Below are 19,313 nucleotides of genomic sequence, written 5' to 3'. Positions count from 1 at the left end.
GTCATGCTTTTAGGATAAAGTGAGTCGGTTGGCATCCACTTCACCATGAATCATGTCTGCTGCAGATACATCATTTCCCAGATATACGTGGAGAACAAAAAGTGGAGCCCACTTCAAGCCAAATCATGTTTTGGGCAAATCCTGGATTATGTAAAAGCTTTTCATTTGAAGTCATTTGAATGAAGCAAAAGGTCCTGTTGTCACTGCTGCTGCTTTAAGGAAATTTATTATTTCTTAAGCATATAAGACTTCGAAAAATTCATTTTGTAATGCACGCCAGTAAGTAACAAACGGCATGACGGTAAAATCACGATCCGTGCTACCGAGCAGTGAGACGGGCCTTTTTCCTCTGTGGCTACGTTCCTTCCCCTGGATTCGGTGAGAAAGAACCCAACGGTTCGTAACACCTGTCCATCACCAGGTATGTCGGTCGTGGGCATGTCACGGAGAGAAGCTTCTGCACCGGTGATGTTCAGTCTAAAAGGAACAGCTTTCAGCGGCTAGATGCACACGTACAGGAGACGAATAAATGACCTTTCGGGGTAGTCGCGCCATGCAATGTTACACTGCGGTCTGGGTGAGCCACGCGCTCTGATAGACGGTTGTATTCGATATTGTCATGACTGTTTAAAAAATTGCAAAACGTTAGGTGCAGTGAAATACTTAAAAAAATTTTTTTAATGTTTAATTTTTAAGAGACGGCGAGAGCAAGCTGGGAAGAAGGGGCAGAGAGAGAGGGAGAGAGAACCCAACGCAGGGCTCTATCCCACGAACCGTGAGATCGTGACCTGAGCTCAAGTCAAGAGTCTTAACCAACTGAGCCATCCAGGGGCTCTGTAAAATATTTTTTTGTAAAACACCTGAAACTAAACAATATTGCTTTTAAGCAATACTTACATAACAAAACAATATTTCTTTTTATTATTGTTATTTTTTAAATGTTTATTTATGGAGAGAGAGAGTGCGCAAGCAGGGGAGGGGCAGAGAGAGAGAGGGAGACAAATCCGAAGCAGGCTCCAGGCTCCGAGCTGTCAGCACAGAGCCCGATGCGGGACTCGAACTCATGAACCGCGTGATCATGACCTGAGCTGAAGTCGGACGCTTAACCAACTGAGCCACCCAGGTGCCCCCAAAACAATATTTCTTTTGTAAAATTCAGTATAATGGCTACTTCCGTCTGGAGGGAGACAGGAGCAGGGATGGTGGAACATGTATAGAGAGTGAAAAGCTCAGCTATCAATTGGCTGATGGGTTTCTGCTGGTCTGTTATGTCACTTCAACAGTATAAAAGGGGGCCATTCAAAGATCAATGAGGAGTGCATGAGATGAACCAAGGATTATGAACCCAAACCTCTGTGCCTGGGGCCCCCAAATCAAGAAAGAATGAAGAATTTTTCCTCCTACTTGTTAAGGAGATCAGCAGTTTCCAAAGCTGTGTTTTCATGGTTCATGAAATAATTGTCAGGCAAGTTGAGTGCCCTTTGTGTCTACAGTCATGATTGTTTTCTAGACAAATGGACAAGAAAGAAGAGTGTGTAAGAAGAGTGTGGTAAATCGATGGGGCGCCTGGGTGGCTCAGTCAGTTGAGCTTCTGACTTCGGCTCAGGTCATGATCTCTTGGTCCGTGAGTTCAAGCCCCGCGTCGGGCTCTGTGCTGACAGCTCAGGGCCTGCAGCCTGCTTCGGATTCTGTGTCTCCCCTCTCTCAGCCCTTCCCTTGCGCACACTCTCTGTCTGTCTCAAAAATAAATAAACATTAAAAAAAATTAAAAAGAAGAGTGTGGTAAATCTAAACACTGAGTGTGGTACTTCATCAAAACAGGACATAAAATTGTATTTTTAAATTTTAATTGTTCGTTTCTATTACTACCAATTATATTTAAGTTTTTTTTAAAGTCTATTTGTTTATTTTGGGAGAGACAGAGATAGAGAAAGTGGAGAAGGGGCAGAGAGAGAGAGAGAGAGAGAGAGAGAATTCCAAGCAGGCTGCACTGTCAATGCAGAACCTGACATGGGGCTCAAACCCATGAAGCCATGAGATGACCTGAGCCAAAACCAAGAGTCAGACGCTTTACCCACTGAGGCATCCAGGTGCCCCTATGTTTAAGTTTTAACAGGGAAATGGAATTATTTAGAGAATCCATTTCAAGTAGTAGGTACTTGTAAGTATTAGGTCCTTAAAAATAGGGACCCAGATATGTGTATGTGTGTGTGTGTGTGTGTGTGTGTGTGTGTGAGAGAGAGAGAGAGAGAGAGAGAGAGAGAGAGAGAGAGAGAGGAGGGAGAGGGAGAGGGAGAGGGAGAGAAAGAATGATACAATAAATACAGTACATGAGCCTGGACTAGGGACTGGGCATTACCATGGCATTTGGCCAGATGCATTTGGAGTCCTTATTGTATTCGAGTTAATCTGCTTTTAATGGTTATATTGTAGTTATGCGTGTAGGAAAGCATCTCTGCCTTTAGGTAATACACTCTGAAGTATTAAGAAGAAATGGGGCACGTTTTGTCTTCATGGTTCAGAAAAAAATATGCATGAATTTTTTTAATTTAAAAAATATTGCGTATGTGCTATTTTGTCTATATAAAATATATATTTAAAAAATGTAATTACATAGAGGATGATAAAGCAGATGTGGCAAAGTATTAACAATTGGTGAGTCTGGGTGAAGGATGCGTGGAAATTCTCTGTGCTACTCGACATTTTTCTGTAAGGCCGAAATTATGTCAAAAGGAGAAGTTAAAACAGGAATGAGAAATGCTCGGTCACTTCTCCAGCCACATTGCCTAATCCCGTACCTTTTGCCCCATCCTTCCGTCCTTCGGTGTGGCCTGGGGCCATGTTCACCCTGCCTGGAATATTCCTCCCTCAGAGCTTGGCGTGAACCCTGCAAAGCATCAACTGATTCTCGTCTCCTCATGGAGGCCTTCCCTGACCACCCCTCTAAGAGCCCCCCGCCCTTCCCATCACTCATTTCTTGGCTTTTCATTTCTGAGGGTACAGGCAAGGGCACTTTTTATACAGATTCACCGACTGTATGACCCAGCAATCCCGTTCCTAGGTGTAAACCCAAGAGAAATGAAAACAGTTGCCCACAGAAAGGTATACATGAACTGTCAGAGCAGAGTTAGTCATAATACCCCCGAAGTACCAGCAACCCAGTGTCCACCAACTGATTGATGAACACACGAGGTATACCTACCCATACACTGGAATCCAGCACTAAAAAGGAATTGCGTATCTACAGAGCAGAGGGGTTTTGAAAAACATGCTAAGTGAAAAAGCTATTCACAGAAGATTGTGTGATTTCATTCATATTTAATGTCCAAAAAGGCCCAGCTGTAGACATAAAAAGTGGATCATGGCTGCCTGCAGGTTAAAGGAGGAGAAAATGGGGGTGTGACAGCTCACGGGTTTTTTCGGGGTAATAGAATGGTCCCAAAATTGCGATGTTCACACAAGTTTGTGAATATAGAAAATGCACTGGATTGTGTAGCTTTATTTATTTTTAATTTATTTTTAATATTTATTTTCGAGAGAGATTGAGAGTGTGAGTTGGGGAGGGGGTAGAGAGAGACAGGGAGACACAGAATCCGAAGATCCAAACCAGGCTCCAGGCTCTGAGCTGTCAGCACAGAGCCTGACGTGGGGCTCAAACTCACAAACTGTGAGATCATGACCTGAGCTGAAGTTGGACGCTCAACCAACTGAGCCACCCAAGCGCCCATGGATTGCACAGTTTTAAATGGGCAACTTCTATCTCAGTAAAGCTGTTCCAAAAAGCAAACCAACAAACAGATTTCATCATCCTCCACGGAAGCTGGTTTCTCACCCTTCGAGAAGCAACTCTTATCCCCATTTCTGGATAAGCAGAAAGGTACCAAGATTTTTCAAACTTTGTCAAGGTGAATGGAGGACCAGGAGGAGTGGTTGAGGCTGGGTCCTGGGTTCCAGGCTCCCTAATCTTCTGCCTGGACCATCATGTCCTTGTTCTTCCCGGGGGGCCTAGCCTTGGGGCAGTGAGGACAGTGGTTCCTGACCTGAGCTCTGCCCTATAGCAGCATGGAGACCTCAGAGAACATAGAGAGGTACTGGGCAGAGACCTGTTTTCTTGTCCTGTGATGGCTCTATTTGTCATGTGGCTTCTGATTGGCCACCTCACCCCTCTGGACCTTCCTTCTCGCGTCTATAAAGTCAAAGGGTTACCCGGATTATCTCTTCCGGCTCTTATATGCTACGATTCTGGAGATTCTCTTTCATCTGTCATAGTGTAATTATTGGTTTTTACAACCTACATTTGGTTTTTAGCCCCAAGATGGGTATAGTAATGGTATTTAACTTGTGACGCATGTCCTATTTTAATCTCAATGTGTATCAGGAAGGTCTTAAAAAATGAAGTTTAATTAGTAGCCTTCTTCATCCCCTGCACAAAACGTGTGTCAGACTGGACTCTGGAAGAACATACATAGCCACCTTGAACACATCAGGACGAGCCAGTCCCCTACCATAAAATGGCATATCCCTGTCATACTCTGGGGTCAGTAAATCTTTTGTCCTTCGCACGTCCAGAAAAATGGTTCACAGCATGCCCTACGTCACTTTTTTGTTGTTGCTATTCGCTTACATTTTACCTCTCTTTAAAGCTGAGGTATAACATGTATACGGTAAGTGTGCAAATGTACATACGTGTACATCCGTGCAACCAACACCTGATCAAGCTGTAGAACATTTCCAGTAACCCCCAGAAGGCTCCTTCCCATCCTTGCCATTGAGAAAGCTTCTCAGCAGAAACCACTCACTGTTCTTTTGACTTCTCTCATTATGTATGTTTGCTTGTTCTTGAAATTCACATAGAAGGAATTCTACCTTATATATCTTTTGAATGTGGCTTTTTTCCCCCAACATCCTAACTGGATTTTTCTGTGTTGTTGTGTGTAGAAATCCTTAGTTCATCTTCATTGCTATATAGTATTGTATAGACTACGGTTTGCCCCTTCCATTGTATTCATTCATTCATTCATTCATTCATTCATTTGTATTTAATTAAAAAAATTCTCTTAATGTTTATTTTTGAGAGAGACAGGAACAGAGTGTGAGTGGGGAAGAAGCAGAGAGAAAGGGGGACACAGAACCTGAAGCAGGCTCCAGGCTCCAGCTGTCAGCACAGAGCCCAACGTGGGGCTCGAACCCACAAACTTCAGATCATGACTCGAGCCAAAGTCAGATGTTTAACCGACTGAGCCACCCAGCACCCCCCGTTTTTTTTTTTTATTAAAAAATTTTTAATTCCGGTATAGTTAACATACGGCATTATATTATTTTCAGGTGTATGAGATAGTGATTCAACAAATTCATACATGACTCATCGTGTCCCTTCAGTTGTTGTTGTTGGACCTTTGGGTTGTTTCTGGTTTGGGGTCGTTATGTTCAGAGCCACCATGAACACTCTGTTGTACCTGTCTTTTGGTTGATAAAAGCATCCACTTCGTGGTCTTCCTGGGTCAGAGTGGAGGTGTAAGTTTAGCTCCTAAATCCCTTGGTCTGGATGATTTTCTCCTCTGTAAATTCGAGACTGGGTTATCTATCTGATCTAGAGGAAAGGTACTATCTTCCTCAGGAAAAGTTTACCTTCTCAAGATTTTATTCCCCTTACATCTTCCTTACTGTGTCTTTGCCCCTGAAAACATTGTTTTCCCATTCTTTTTTTAATGTTTACTTATTTATTTTAAGAGAGAGAGAGAGAGAGAAAGAGAGGGAGTGAATGAGCAGGAGGGAGGGGCAGAGGGAGAGAGAGAGAGAATCCCAAGCAGGGTCCGTGCTGTGAGCTCGAACCCACAGACCGTGAGATCATGACCTCAGCCAAAACCAAGACTCGGATGCTTAACCGACTGGGCCATCCAGGCGCTCCTCCTGTTCTTCGCATTAACAGCCTCAGGGCCTGCCTTTCCTTGGGCACACCCCCCTCTCTCCCAGCTCTGCCTTTTCTCAATAGCTCCCTCCTTTGGTGTGTTTGCTCCCCATTTGCAAGGCCTCACTCTTGAAGCCACCCTCTGCCTTACAGTCTCACAGTCTCACAGCTGGAGGTAATCATGGTTCTTGTGCTATCATTTGTGTTCATTCCGTCTCCCCAACTTGACTGTAAACTCCCTGGGCAGTGCTCCTCCTGTCCAGCCGAGGGCCTGGCAGATGATCGAAAACTGTGTGTTGGGGGAATTCATTTATGGGAACGCTAATACTCCGGTGCCCGTAAGATTCCTCAAAGAATGTCATTCTCTGACTCGAGATTCTTTAATTCTCCATTCATGATTAAAATTTCAAAGTGCATCAGAATCTTGTTGTGCTTCCTTACAAGGATCGCGTGAAGGGGGTGGTCAGGGGAGGCTGATGTGCTGAGTGAGGGAGGAATAGAAGGAATAGAAGCCCGGAAGGCCTGCAGCTTTCCCGAAGTCCTTTGCGGCTGACTGGTTCATGGAACTCCCAGCCTTTACGTCTTTATGTGTAGTTGAACCTGTAAAATCGTTCAGGTGACTTATTTTGGGGTGTTTCACTTCATCGTCTTCTCCGTCGCACCTTTCCCTCATCCCCCCACCCCCCGGGCCCGCCCCCAACAAGCCACATACTTATTTTTCAGAGGGAGACCGCGTTGGGTTCCACGCTGCTTGCTGTACGTTGCTTCGATCGTGTCCTGTTATCCTAGCTGGGAATACCCTCCTCCGTCCCAATGACCTAGAGCGTCAGGTGGACATTAAAAAGGGAATGGAGCCTCGGGAGAGGGTGGCCCTGCGCTATGCAAGGCGACAAAGATGAGCGGTAGCGGGTCTCCCCTAGAAGGCGTGAGGACCACACAGGCTTTGCCGGCCTCCCGTAACAGAGGAGACGCTGGCTGCTTAAGCGACAGCCAGAGAGGCATCAGGGCAGAACTGGCCAAAAGGAGGCTGAGATGTCAGGAGACCTCTCTGACCCACTTGGCCTCCTAATAACCCATGTCCGTGGTGTTCTTTGTTTTGAAACAGAAATTGCAGAATCCGCCCCCTCCCTGAGTCACTTGACTCTCCCCGACACTCGGTGTGTGTTTGTACACTGGGCTCCGGAAGAGGGAAGGGCCGCCCTGCTCGGGAGAGATGGCTCGTAAGCAGACGGGAAGGATCCCTCTGTGTCAAACACTGCATAAGACACCTGGGACTTAGTGACTCACTTGCCAGAGACTTGTCCCGTTAATTTCATACGTATTGTATTTGTGTTTCTACACAAACATACCAACTTCGACTTGTAGGTGTTTGATGACTCAGAAATACAGTTTCCTGGCCCGCCGAGCCTTGATTGCGTGTTAGGAAAGTCAAGGCGTGTGAAGGCAAGGGACTGTTGGCCTGGGGAAATTTTCATTTCTGTCTCTTTCTGCTCTAAAAAATGTCCAGCCTTCCGCAGAGTTTCAAGAATGGCATAGAGAATGACCTGTATCACCGAGATTCACCCGCTGTTGCATTTTACCGTTAGTTCCTCAGTTGATTTTGTTGATGTCAAATAACCAGCTGCAGACATCATGACACCATCCCCAAATGCGTCAGCACGTTCTTCCCAAGAACGAGAACATTCTCTTAAATTATCACGATATACTCATCAGCCTAGTTGGAAACTGCACACGGACACCAGACTGCTACTAGCGGCTGGTCCATATTTGGATCATCTCGGTAGTGTCTCTTATAGATTTTTTTCTTTTTGTATCTAGGATCCCATCACGTGCCACACATTTATCTAGAAGTCTCTTTTTATCTAGAAGAGTTCTGCATCTTATTTATAGTTATTTTAATGATACTGGTATTTGTGAAGACCCTGGCCACTTCTTTTGCAGGAGGCCCCTCGATCTGGAATTGCCTGATTGTTTCCTTCTTAGATTGAAGTTTAACATTTTTGGCAAGAACACAGCATGCGTGATATACATCCTTCTTACTGGTGTTACATCAACAGACTAAGATATCCGCTTGTCCCTTTAGCAGTGATGTTAAATAACTTCGGTCATTTGGTTCACTTATAAAGATAACTTTTCCCCTTTGCAATTAAAAATGCATCTTTGTGGGGGCCCCTTGGGTGGCCCAGTTGGTTAAGTGTCTAACTTCTGATTTTGGCTTAGGTCACGGTCTCACGGTGCGTGGGATCAAGCCCCAAGTTGAGCTCCTTGTTCATAGGGTGGAGCCTGCTTGAGATTCTCTCTCTGCCCCTCCCTCCCTCAAAAAATTAAACATTTAAAAAATGTATCTGTGCGGATCCTTTGGGATCATTCACAAAATGTGAATAAAAGTACTCTTGTCCCCAGTAATCTTGAATGCAGTGGTTTTAGCATGGATTGATGATTCTTGACTGGAACACTTATGGTGGCTAAAAAATTTAGCCACCATAGCCAACATTTATTGGTTGGCATTCTATTATAAAGAAGAGCTTTCCTGTCTACCCTTCCCTTTAAAATAGTTTTCATTTCATTATTATTAATAGTAGTAATGGTATCGGTATAGATTCAGGGACTTTAAAAATTATCATCACATGTATTATAAGCAATCCATCCCTGACTTACTCATTTTGATGCTCGGATTATCCCAAATTGGGATGAGAGCCCTCTCCAGCTGGTTGCTGTGTCCTTTCGACACCATCTGAGTTCTTCCTTATATTCTGGCACAACCAGAGGTCCCAAGCTCAGCCAAGGAGCCCTGGTTACGTTTAGGGGAGAATGAGAGTTGGTAACCAAGGTCTGGGCTCTGCTGTGTTCCTTGTTAGAGGGTGTCATCGTTTCTAGGGCCTTTCCCATGGACAGAGCTAGGAAACAGGTTTTTCAAGATCACAAATTCATATTGCTCTTATCCCAGTCCAATACCAGAAAGTCCTCCCTCTCTTCTCCCCATTCTGGGTTTTGCATCTTTCATTCACTTTTTATATTTTCCCTAGGAATTTAAAAAAAGGCTTGAATCTCCTTTACTCCTGGTCTTATTATGAAAATAAAATTCCTCGTGATTGATGTCTGTTTCCCCGTAAGTGAGGACATTCAGTAGATCATAAATTCAGGGCAGAGGTGAAGGCTCGTGCCCCATCTCCTGGGGCTCTAAAAAATATCTGCACAGATAGGAGAGTCTGGAGGGAAACACAAGCACGAATGTGTTATGTTTTTTCCATATTTTCTAGTCATTTCACAATGAATGTATGCTACTCTTAAAATAACAAAATAGTATTTTAAGGCAAAAGAAACCTATATAGGCTAGATGTCAATACTTTGGTCCTACGTATTGTAGGAAAGGAAAGATCATTTTCCCTTTACCCGTTTAGATTCTTAGCTGAGACTCTCCCCGCCCCCATAAAAAATAAACAGGAGGAACCCCCCCCCCACCAATTTTTAATTATGTATGTGCATCCATTCATGAGCCCCACAAAGATAAGAGACTCAAAAGACCGCCAGGCAGTTGAGGCTCATGGACCATTCTGAGCTAAGGAAAGGGATAAGGGTCAGGGGTTTCAAAGGCAAGGAAGAATACTCACAGGAAGGTCAGAAGAGAAATTCATGGTAAACAAGGCTGCCCTGCCATGCATAGGAGTCAGGTGAAGTGATGTGTGGGCATAGCTGCATTCCTGGCATAACCCCCCTTTCCATGTAAATTCCCCCTATAAAAGCGTCACTTATGCTGTTTGCAGGCTCCTCCTGTGTCTGCAGTTTCTCAAAAACAATCAGCACAAAAATCCTTATGCCAGAGGCATACTTGGGGTGGCATGTTCTGGTCCCCTGCCATAGAGCCAGACACCGTGGGCACAGAGATGGTCAAGGACCGAGTGATAAGAGGATGGCAGGCAGAGGGCAGCGCTCCGGGGGCCTCTCTCCAGCAGGAAGGTCGAGGAGGAGCCCGGGCTCTGCACGCTCCCGCCCCGGGCAGCCCGGTTTCTAGGGCGATGCCCCCACCCGTGCCGTTTCTCGGGTCTCCGGTTGGGACGGCTCTGTGGGGCAGGAGCCGCCTGGCAGACCGGGGGCGCCACAGAGCCGGGCGACACGCCCCATCCCTTGCCACCGCCGGTGCCCGGCGCTGAGGTCAGCGGAGCCCGGCTGGCGGGGGGCGAGGTCAGCCCGGGACACCCGGCGCGGGGCGGGGCGGGGCGGGGCCAGCAGGCGCGCGCGCGCCGATTGGCTGCAGGCGCGGCGCACGGGCCGGTCAGCGCGCGCCCCGCCCCCGCTCCCCCGCGCCGCACGCCGCGTTCACGTGGCGCCGCCCCAGCCTGCCCCGCGCCGCTTGCTCCGGCACGTGGGCGCGGCGTGCAGCCGGCGCAGCTGCGCGCCTCGTGGACGCTCTGCCCCCTTTCCCCCTCTCCGCCCCGTGGCCTGTTTTCGTTCTGCTGGCCGGGATTCCCCCCCCCCCCCCCCATTAGGTCTGGGAGCGGCGGCGCGCTGCCAGCGCGCCAGAGGAAATAGGTCGGCAGGTGGTTGACCGATCCGGTCGGGCGGGGCTGGGACGCCGGTGCACGCAGCGGAGGGGGAAGGGCACACGGGGACACGTTAAAAGAAGGAACGCGGGAGGTTGCTAAAGAGCACGCAGTGTTTTTATCTTTGGGCAGTACATAATTCTAAGTGCCCGACGCTGCTTTTCCCCTCTCTCAGCATCGTGAACGTGATGTTCTGTGCAACCTCAGTAAACAGCCGGCACAGGTGCTGCGGGATGACGCCTTACTGAGGGCCACAGTGGTCCTGGGACACAGCAGCCACCTCCTGGGTGCAAGCTGTCTCAGCCCCTGGTTTGGGGCCCAGGCTCTGACCACAAGCTGGCGGCACGCTCCCCTCCCCACTGGTCCCGGCCCCAGGGCCTAGAATGAATTGGGACCTTGGCTGTAACGGACTCTTCCTTAGGAGGGCTTGGAGTTAACTTGCAGAGTGACTCAGCTGGTGAAGGGTCAGGAAACCAAGTCCTAGGAGAGGTGCTTGAAGAACTGGGGATGTTTAGCTCAGACCAGACGGGCCCCGAGGGCCTGTGAGCCTGTCTGCAAGTATTTGAGAGACTCATGTGATCAGATTTGACTGGTCTCGTGCTGCCCTAGGGGACAGAACAGAGCTGTTTATGGGAGGTGAATTTCAGGTCAATTACAGAGACTGGGCAGGAACGAATGTTGGGTTCTCCCCGGGAACTAGGTACAGCTAGGTGTTTGCATGTATCAGTAAGAAAATAGCAGAGCCACGATTGGAATTTCGATCTGCTAGGACTGCAAAGCTGCTCTCTGCCTTTCGTGATGCATTTGTTTTAATGGAATGGGTTACTTTGGGCGTAGTGCCAAAGAGTTTCTGCATCGCTGGAACCCATTGGACTGGAGGATTCGTTCAGCTGTGTTTAGCCGTGTCACTGATTCTCTACTTGGGTTGAAGAGGGAAGTTGCCCTGGGCCAGACGAGGATGCCAGAGGGAGGAGGCCACCTATCTCCCAGCAAGTGAAAATTTCCAGCAGGGTACATCTCTTACCCATTGTGCCTGTGAGTGCTCTCCGCCTGGTTAAAGCAATAATCTTGACTTTAACAAATGTGATCACAGTATCCAGCTGTCATCCAACGTCTTTACTGCCTCCTAGCCCTTCCTTTTTTCAAATCTGATACCCCTTTCCCTTATCCAGCTCTTCTGCCTAGGCCAGACTAAAAGTGGGACCAGTGCAGTAAGCGCCGAGGAGTAGATGAGTAGATGCGCGAGCAACCTGGGCTCATTTCGGCCCTCTAGGCAGTGCCAGGTATGGTGTCCGGAAAGGTCAGGAGGGAAGGACCTGGGCTGCTCGGATTCGAGCTGTGGCCCTCGGGGTCTGATACTGCTGACCTCGAGCATGTAGGGCAGATGCATCCAGGAGGGAACTTTCTCTGAAGTTCGGGAGTCATTTTGTGAATTAATAGCTTCACAAGAGCTCTTTAGGAATCTCCTTTTGCCTCATGTGCATGTATTGAATTGTCCAAAACAAAACCCGTAATAGCATACCTGGAAGGAAGGTAGGAGTATGGAATGGGTATAAAGAGGCAATATCTGGTTTTTCTTGGCTCTCCAGCAGACCAGGTTACAGTTTCTTATCAAAACCCAGCCAGAAAATACCAAACTGAGCCTTCTTCTCCTGGAGGAATTTGCTGGAAGCAGAGTGGTCTCCTCTCTGCCCTGGACATAATTTTCAGAGATCTAGAAGGTGTGTACCTTCCTTTCAGTAAGTCTCTGGTTATTCCTCCCTAATCCCCTGGTACGTGTGTCCTCTGCTTCCGGGGTATTAAGGTCGCGGAGATCTCCCAGGTAGCCAGTCCAGCCCAGCTAAGCAGTGCCTACATGTAAGATTAAGATCTAAGCGGTGATGCAGAGAAGGTGAAATATTTGTGTCTGCCTGCAAGTACTCTCCTGCGTTTCCTCTCCTCTCTCAGATCCTTCCTTAACGATGATTCTTTAAGGGATCGTAGCTCAGTTTTTGTTTTAACTGACTTCAAAGATCTTTAACTCAAGGGATGGCATCCTAATGGTGGGCTTTACGGCTTAAACTTAGGGAGAGGGTAGGAGCAAAAGTTCAGATGCATTGTTCTTTCCCTGGCCTTTCGCTGTCCCCACCCCAACATCCCCCCCCCCCCCCCCCCCCCGCCCCAGCACAGCTCCCTGGTCACCACCACCCTGACCCTGCCATCTTTGTATTAATGAATAAGGGGCAGACATGGAACCCCTCAGGCTCTTGCTGAAGCAGGGAGGGATAGCAAGAATGAGAAGTTGTCCCTGGGCTCTGCAAGTCAGACTTCCCCGGGCTCAGACGCCAGCTCCGCCAGGTAGGAGCTGTGTGACCTTGGAGAAGTTCCTTCACCTCTCTGTGCCTCAGTGTCCTCACCTGTCAACGGCGCAGGGTGGTTGTGAGGATTAGGCCCCAACCATGCCTAATGCTGGCATATGCTTGGTGCTCCAGGCGCCGCGGCTGTTTGTTTCTGACCGGAAGGAGCCCTCAGTCTTGCACTGACCGCCCCGTGGTTGCTGTCAGCACTGCTTCCGTGTGAGCTTAAATGGGCCGGAGGACTCCAGGATGGGTGGTCGGCACAGCAGGTGCCCCTGCCCCAAGTGCTAACTGGTCCTCAAACCAGGCAGTGTGCATGGCCTTGACTCCCACCCAGGACAGCCCCTCCCAAAGTGGTCCTTAGCAGGACACCTCTCCTTCCTGCCCCCACACTTCTCTACCGGGCTGGTCGCCCTCTCATACTCTTGCCACGAGGTAGCTGGTTGGGTGGCCACGTGCCTGGGGAGCAGAACTTTTTCCATTCTTTCTCATTCTTCTACCCGTGGGATTGTGATGGGGTCTCTGGTGGCGACAAGCAGAGCTGGGTCTCAATTTTAGAGAACGGAGGAAGAAGGCGGCTCCAAGGTGGGCGGAGTCAGTGCTGTTGGTTAGAAGGGGTAGGAGGTGGGGCGTCAGCCGACCCTGAGCAGAACCGTCTTCCCTCTTCCCCTGCGGCTTTTGATGTTGTCGCTCTTGGGCCTTCATATCTGTGCCTTAGGCCGCCTTGGAGGTGAACTTGCCCCTGCTGTCTGCTGGTGTGGGGACGCCCGAGGGGCCGGGAGAAACGGGATAGTTTGCTGTAGTCCAGACAAAAGCTTGCTAGTGTGCAGAGCCTTTGAAAATACTCGGGAACAATTTGGTACCCTCTGCGTGTTACGCTGCGGGGTGATATCTCAGCTGCTGAGCTCTTGCCTACGAAATTGGTCACAAGGCTCAGGGAGGTTCAGGGGAGGGTTGGTTATAGTTATTTCATGGATGTGCATTTCCTCAAGCCTCTCCCAGCGTCTTGGGGAAAGGACGTTGAAATATCGATCGGTAGTATGTGTGGCTTGGTCTCTGGAAAGACTTTTCCTATTCCCTATTTGTAGGAACCTTAAATTAGTCACATTTGGGGAATTTTTTTTTGGCGTCGATTTTCCTGTACTTGTGTTGTGGTGGTTTTGAAGGGTGGGGTTGGTGCGTGCCCTGGGGGGCCCATCCTCTGGTTCTCTAATGAGGAGGCCATGGTTTTGGTTTCAAGCAGAAGAGTCACATTTACCAGAGCTCCAGAAATAGATGCTTATCCCAGGACAGTGGTGGTGGCATGCCTAGAAGCAATTTCAAAACCACTGTAGCTCTTGACTATCACCTTATCTTGAGCGACTTCTTGGTGGTTTGGTGATCTAGAAATGAGAAAGAACACTAAGTATTTTAACATCAAAAAAGAAACCCCAGAATCTTCCAGATTCTGCCCTGCTCCCCTCGGCCCCTCCTTTATGTTTTCTTAGTCTTCCCGCAAGTGAAGTGCAGGAGATCTCCATTTATTTTTTTATTTTTTTATTTTTTTAAATTTTTTTTTCAACGTTTTTTATTTATTTTTGGGACAGAGAGAGACAGAGCATGAACGGGGGAGGGGCAGAGAGAGAGGGAGACACAGAATCGGAAACAGGCTCCAGGCTCCGAGCCATCAGCCCAGAGCCTGACGCGGGGCTCGAACTCACGGACCGCGAAGGAGATCTCCATTTAAATGGGACTAGAAACTCACAGCCACAAAAACTCCTGGGACTGTTGATGATGCCACATGGGAAGATTAGAACAAAAGTGGGGTGTGGGGGGCATCACGAGATAGAAGGAGTGTAAGGAGGTGGTGGCCTTGAAGCTGGGTGGGTGCGGGGACAGAGGAGTAAGAACTTTCTGAAAAGAGGTTACTGGTACCAGTTCCATTAATCCAGGAGTCGGGACAGACAGGGCATACCCCATGTCCTTCTGTGGCCCCCAAAAGAGTACTTTTACAGCTCCCTTTTCTGTTTATTTTAGCACATCCTTTTACACATATAATTTTGGCTTCATTTTTATGATCTATACAGTATAACAGCACAGCAGCACGTGTATATAATTTACAACTAAAAACTGCCTTTTTGAGAGCTAATAGTTTGTGGTCAAAGAAAACCGGGTGGGAAAACAGCCTGTGCTTCTCAAACATGGACGCGCAGGATGGTTGACGATGTTGCTAACATGCACACTTGGATTCCCTGGTTCTGGGCTGGAGTCCTGCATTATGTGGTTGGAACGGACCCAGGAGGCATGAGATCGATGCTTTTCCTCTTTTTGCCGCAGTTTCGCACTTGGCGTCTTAGACGCGCAGGGAAACCCGGAGGCCCCCAGGGGGTCGGGAGCAGATGCTCTGGCTTTTCCTTTCCTGGAACGCCAGGGCCTTGCTCTTGACGCTGCGAGGAAGTCCCGTGCACCGCGGAGCAACTTGCCCACATCCGTTCCCGTAAGGGACGTGTCATTGTCACCTGTCACGTGGTGTCAGTTTGCTTCTTCCAGACACCACCTGGACCCCACTTCACAGAAAGGGAAGGTGCTGGGTGCAGCAGAGAAAAGCTGATGTCTGTGAAGTGTGGAGAACAGGTGCGCTCACCACACAGGCGGCTGTTCCCTCTCGCTGTTCCGTACCTGGCGGACGTCAGTGCCTTCCTTGGCTTTCCTTGCCCTCATTCGTGGCACTGGTGACACGGGTAATACGGCACCTGCTGCTTCTGATGTTAGCCAACATCTGGCGAGCACATTTCAACACTGCTGCTTTAACGTGGCCGTTCTGCGGGGCCGCTCTTCTGTCACCAGCTTGCAGGTGAGGAAACGGAGGCCCTGGGTGGCCGAGTCACGAATCTGAGATCACAGGGCTTGTAAGTAGTAGGACAGGGCACCCTCCTCCGACTGCGTGCCCAGTGTTCTCTCTGCTTGAACCAAATCTGCCCATGTCCTGGGAGCCAGTGAGAGTCCAGAGGCCTGGGTGTTTGAGGACCTAAGTTCTCATTCGCGCGGTCATCGCGCAAGGCCATGTGTCTGGTACTCAGCGTTCAGGATTCGGAGATGAACAAAACAGTCGGTGGCCTGAAGGAGGGGGATGGAGAAGCAAAGATGCATTTACCAGACTGCTGGGTGCCGTCCCGGGGTCAGGTCACTGCGCCGTGGGAGGGTCCGCTGGCCCACGGAAGGGGCGGCAGGGAAGGTTGACTGGCCGAAGGGTCTCTGAGGGGTGACCAAGAGTAGCAAGAGAAAGACGGGGAGGAAGCTGCCAGCAGGGAAATCAGTAAGCTGACAGCAGGAAGTTTTGCTAGATCCGACCCAAATAGAGATGATGGTAATTAATACGTTTGAGACTCAATAAAGATAATCCTCACGACGTGCTCATTAGTTGCCATGTCTTCTTGCCAGACCAGCTGGTGTCATCACGGTCAAGTGTCCCTCTTGAACCCCACAAATATTGTTTCTTTTGAAATTGACTTTGCTTACTCCCTTTTCGGTTGATCAGTGTTTGTGTGGTGGGTTTTACTGATAACTGGCTACATCTTTATGTTTCAAGTGGATTTCTTAGAGTTGGACTTGCCTTTTCTTTTCACCCAACGTGATTGTGGCTTTGCATTAGCGTTTAGACCATTTACCCTCTGAGCCAAGAGCCAAAAGGAAGCAGATGGGAGGTGAGAAGGGTGGTTCTCCCAGCCTGTTCTGAGCCAGAGGCTGGATGTGGGTTTGGCCTGCTTGCTCTAAAGGTTTCCCCAGTGGGACACCCCAGAGTCAGCGGCCTTCTGGGTGTGAGAGCTCCGGTTTGGGGGCGCTAGTTTGAGAAAGGAGGGGCCGGTAGATGCAGCCAGTTTAGAAACCACGCTCCCTACCCTCATGCCCACATCCTGCCTTGGAAAGCATCCAGCTTTTCCCCTCGAATCCCCTTCTGGCCTGAAAAAGCTCAGTGGCCTCATGATGACATCTTACAATGGCGAAGAGCTGATCGGTTTGCAAAAGGGGGTTACTTATGTAGGGCACACGAACTTTGTGTAAATCTGACGGTGCTCTGGGCTGTGGCGCGCAGCCCAGACACGGCCCGGGGAGAGTCCCTTTGAAAACAGGTTTTCTGACTCCTTACCTCAAGCCTACAATGTGACAGCCAGGGCGATGTGACACGTCCTGGAGCAAAAGGGATTGGCCCTGGGTGTGGGAAAGGACCTCCGCCTCCGTGTCTACACCATGCAAAGGAAAGGTCATCCTCCAGGTAAACATCCAGACGCCCCGTGGATGCACCCTGTCAGGGCTCAGTCATCTTGCAGTCCAGCCGCTAAGTTCTCAGGTCTCTAAAGAGACCCAGTGGTCAGTGGGCACGGGCTTCTGGGTTAGGAGGGAGCCACAAGAGGTGTGATTTCCAGCACCTTTAGTTGGAGCTCACGACCGGGGGTCTGTGGACCAGGGACACTGGGAGGGTGATGGGTCCCCTCGCTAGGGGTGGTTTTCCAAGGGCACGGTCGGAGTCTTCAGGGTCACCCTGGTGGACGTGGGGAAAAGGATAGACATGTCCATCGAGGCCCTGAGGACTGGAGCGATGTGCAGGTTGGCCCGAGGCCAGACAACTCGACAGAGAAGGAGGAGCAGAAGTAGGGCCTGCACCTCTGCCTGGCATGTGGGGGCCCCTGTGCCCTGTCCCTCCTGACACAGGGCCTCTCCCACGATTCTGTGTCTTCACCTGGTAAGCCTCGTTCGGGCTGTTATCCATCGGCCGTCACGTGCCACCGCCATTCGGGTCTTCCCAGAGCCCCTCACTCACGGCCTGGACCCTCCCGGGTTGCCCCCCCCCCCCCGGACGCCCCCTTCTCTCTCGCCCCCTATCCGCACCGCAGCCCTCCCCTCGCCCGCTTCAGAGCTCACGAACCCCTCCCCCGTCTTGTGGCAGGATCGAGCCTTGTCTGGGCGCGTCCACCTGGCCCTGCCGCACCTGAGAACAGAAGCCGTGCCATCGCTGTCCTCGCTTGGGTCCGTGTCCCTGCGGGCCTGCGGCCCTGGAGAGGCAGAGGTGGCGGTCTTGCCGTCCTCGGGGGCCGGGCCGGGTGGACGGAGAGCTCGCTGAGAAGGCCGCCGGTGTTGCTGGTTGTGTGTGTGTTCCCACCCGAACTGCAGATGGCTGGACACGGGGAAGGGTGTTCAAGCTTGCGGGTGAGAACACACACGGCAGATGCGTGTGCGCCCCAGGAGCCAACAAGACGCCAGCGTTTGCCGCAGCGTGGAGATGGCAGCTGGTGGCCGCGGCCGGGAGGGATGCTAAGGGACGTGCGGGACGGGTAGGAATTAGGAGGAGAAGGGGTTTCTGGAGGAATGCTCGAGAACGGCAGAAACGTACGGGAGGAGGGATTTTGCGGGAAGAAGCAGGTCAGGTGAACAGAGCTGAGTGGAGGTAGGGGTGAGGGGAGAGAGGTTGCTCAGGAACTCCTCCCCCCTCCCTGGGGGGAGCCCTGGAGGAAGCCAGGAGCCGGTTTTGGTTTCTGAGCGGGGGAAGCACAGACGAAGCATTGTTGCAGGAACCCAGGGTGTCCCAGGTGTGGGCGCTGGCTAGGGGTGGGAAGGGCGCGGCCTGTGGTCTGGGCGAGGCTCTGTGGTTTCATCCGGGTGGAGAAGGCAGCGGGACAAACGCTGATGACCAGTGGGAGCACCACACGGAAGATGGGATCGGGGACTTCTTGGCTGTGGTGACTGGCAGTGCTTGAACCCGTAGGTCGAACGAAAGGAGGAATCGGTGGTACCAGGTGGGCCTTTACGCCAAAGCCCGTCCTTTGCCTGCAAACCTCCCGGAGCCTCAGTCTCCCTGTGTGCAAGATAAGAGGATTCCGTCCCTGTGACTCACTCCGGTCTCGCGGTGGACCTGGTCTCAGAGCACATTTCGCTGACCCGGGCCTGTTTCCCAGAAAAGCTGAGACTTCCCTGACCTCTTCCTGTCTGGCCATACAGCCTACTGTGTCAGTACAGCGAAGGGGCCCTGGGGACGGCCGCAGTGCCTGGGGCAGCCATCTGGCCTGAGGTCTTAGGCCCAGTCGTCAGGTCCGTTTGGTCCCTGGAGCCAGGCTTTGCTGACACCGGACCACAGTGCAAGGACTGAGGCCCGGGCAGGCCTGGGTGAGCCACCGAGCACTTTCCCTTTGTTTCGGGGCCCCCTGGGCTGTGAGTGTCCCCTGAGGCCAGAGGGCTGGCGGGGGTAGGGGCGGGCCTGGGGGAGCCAGGGGGTGTCCGCGGCTGCGTGGACACGGCATTCCTCTTCCGCAGCCTTTGCGGGTGGTGCCCGGGCACGCGGTCCTTGTGTCCTCGCGGACCGCTTCCGTTTTGTTTCTTTTCAGTGGAGATGAATTGGCCCCAGCCTCCCTACCCAACGCCAGAGCCACCTCTTCTTTGGTTTCCACACACGAGGCGAAGGTCTCTTCTTAGCAGGGAGAAGTATGAAGCCGCTATTCAGGTGGTGATACGTGACTGACAAATTGTGAAATTTCGTCTCAGTCTTGCGATGTGCCC

At 50.5% G+C, this 19,313-nt stretch overlaps 1 protein-coding gene across 1 annotated transcript in view; it reads left to right on the top strand.

Annotated features, from left to right (window-relative positions):
• PFKFB3 (6-phosphofructo-2-kinase/fructose-2,6-biphosphatase 3) overlaps positions 1-19,313 on the top strand; it is a 74,676-nt gene that overhangs the window by 8,900 nt on the left and 46,463 nt on the right. The window lies entirely within an intron of this gene.

Source organism: Panthera pardus, unplaced genomic scaffold (assembly GCF_024362965.1).
Source record: "Panthera pardus isolate Hobbes unplaced genomic scaffold, ASM2436296v1 HiC_scaffold_6, whole genome shotgun sequence".
Taxonomy (NCBI): Eukaryota; Metazoa; Chordata; class Mammalia; order Carnivora; family Felidae; genus Panthera; species Panthera pardus.
Note: the sequence above shows the minus strand (reverse complement) of the source record. Positions and strands in the feature narration are given on the sequence as shown.